The sequence below is a fragment of the Octopus bimaculoides genome, chromosome 3 (assembly GCF_001194135.2).
Source record: "Octopus bimaculoides isolate UCB-OBI-ISO-001 chromosome 3, ASM119413v2, whole genome shotgun sequence".
In the NCBI taxonomy this organism is placed as follows: Eukaryota; Metazoa; Mollusca; class Cephalopoda; order Octopoda; family Octopodidae; genus Octopus; species Octopus bimaculoides.
In genome coordinates this window covers 162,229,259-162,231,383 of record NC_068983.1, presented here as the reverse complement: position 1 = coordinate 162,231,383, position 2,125 = coordinate 162,229,259, and the positions used below count along the sequence as shown (strand labels likewise).

The following is a 2,125-nucleotide window of genomic DNA, read 5'->3' as shown; positions in this document are numbered from 1 at the left end:
TATTATTATCATCATCATCATCATCATCATCATCATCATCATCATCACTGCTACAACAATCACTAAATTTTCTTCATCATCTTTACAAATACGATAATTTGAATATGTTAATGAGAATAACAATCGAATCCCCTGTATGCCCTTTAAAAAAACCAACAACAACAACAACAACAACAATAGCAAAAGTAAAAACGAAACATAAACGGCATGAAAAAACACACGCAAGATAGCAATAAACAACATCAAGAAGATACGATTCCTACCTTGGGTACAGAACTGGGTGGAAAAGTCGGTTAATTAATTTTTTAAAATATATTTGTCCTACCGTCGATCGATTTTTGACAAGGTTGTATATAGGTTTCGCCAGTAGAATTTAGTTGAGGTAGTTTACGGCGTGAATTGGCATGGAAATGGTGGTGGTGGTGATGATGATGATGTCGATAATAATAATAATAATAATAATAATAATAATAATAATAATAATAATAATAATAATAATGATAATGATGATGATGATGATGATGATGATGATGATGATGATGATAGCAGCTATAGTACTACAAGTTGTAGCAGGAGTAAAGAAGAACAAAACAAATATGTTGTATATGGGGGGGTAGGGGTGGAGGAATGGGTAGGAGAAGAGGTGGAAGAAGAAGAGGTGGAAGAAGAAGAAGAAGAAGAAGAAGAAGAAGAAGAAGAAGAAGAAGAAGGTTGGCTGAACAAAAAAGAAAAAGGTGAAGAGGGGGGAAAAAGAGAGAAAAAGAAGGAAAAGGAGAGTGTGGAGAGTAAGGCGAATGGAAGAATGAGAGAAAGGAGAAAGGAAGATTTGGCAGAGAAAGATGAAGAGAAGAGAAGAAGAAATCGGCGAAGGTGTTTGTGTTAGCAGAGAGTGTTATTGTTGGCCAAGGTGGGGAATGGTTGCAATAATAATGATGATGATGTTGTTGATGTTGACGATGATGGTGATGGTGATGGTGGTGGTGGTGGTGGTAGTTTTGATGAATGGTGATGATGATGATAATGATGATGATAATGGTAGTGGTTGTGGTGATGGCGATGATGATGATGACGATGATGATGATGGTGGTGGTGGTGGCGGTGATGATGACGTTGCTATTGTGACGACGGTGATGCCGACAGTGATAATAATGATGACACCGACGACGACGACGACGATGATGATGATGATGATGACGACGACGATAATGGTGGTGGTGGTGATGATGATGATGATGATGATGGTGATGATGTCGACGATATCGACGGTGGTGATGATGATGACGATGACGAAGATGTTGATGTCATGGACATGTTGGTCGTGCCGAGCATGACGACGGTGATGATGATGATGATGATGATGAGACGACGACGACTAGGACATGATGATGATGATGACGCTAAACACTGCAGTGACGAGCGTTTACCATAGTAACAGCTGATCAATAGATATTAGTAAGATGCCAGCAAAAGATGAGTTGGATTCGACTTGGTTAAATGTAATGGTATGGCCTCTACACATGACACATTACACCTTTAGCATTCTTTTCTTCCTTCCTCCTTTCTTTCCTTCATTCCTTTATTCCTTCCTTCCTTCCTTCATTCATTACACGTTCATATATCTACACATTCACTCGTTTATTCATTCAATCATTCCTCACTCACTTACCCACTCCCTCACTCACTCACTCACTCTCTCACTCACTCTCTCACTCACTCACCCACTCCCTCACTCACTCTCTCACTCACCCACCCACTCACTCACTCTCTCACTCACTCACCCACTCACTCACTCACTCACTCACTCCCTCACTCACTCACTCACTCACTCACTCACTCACTCACTCACTCACTCAGTGGTAGAGTTTTTCATTCATCAATTTCCAACAACGTCGGTTTCCTGTTTAGTTCTCCAAGGCCGACGGATTTCTAGTTTCCTTGTTTTGCCGGAGGGCGGGAACCGAGTTTTACGACACAACAACTCCAATATCATCAAATATGTCTAACAACTAAAGTACAAGCATCAACAACAACAACGATTACAGCAAAAACAGCAATAATAATAATACTTAATAATAATAATAATAATAATAATAATAATAATAATAATAATAATAGGTATGATAAA

At 39.1% G+C, this 2,125-nt stretch overlaps 1 protein-coding gene across 1 annotated transcript in view; it reads right to left on the bottom strand.

Annotated features, from left to right (window-relative positions):
- Positions 1 to 1,423, bottom strand: part of LOC106867198 (uncharacterized) — a 49,856-nt gene extending 48,433 nt beyond the window's left edge. The window contains exon 1 of the mRNA XM_052966659.1: positions 264 to 1,423. The gene's annotated coding sequence lies outside the window, so the exon portion shown is untranslated. The remainder of the gene's footprint in view (positions 1 to 263) is intronic.
- Between the last annotated feature and the right edge of the window lie 702 nt (positions 1,424 to 2,125).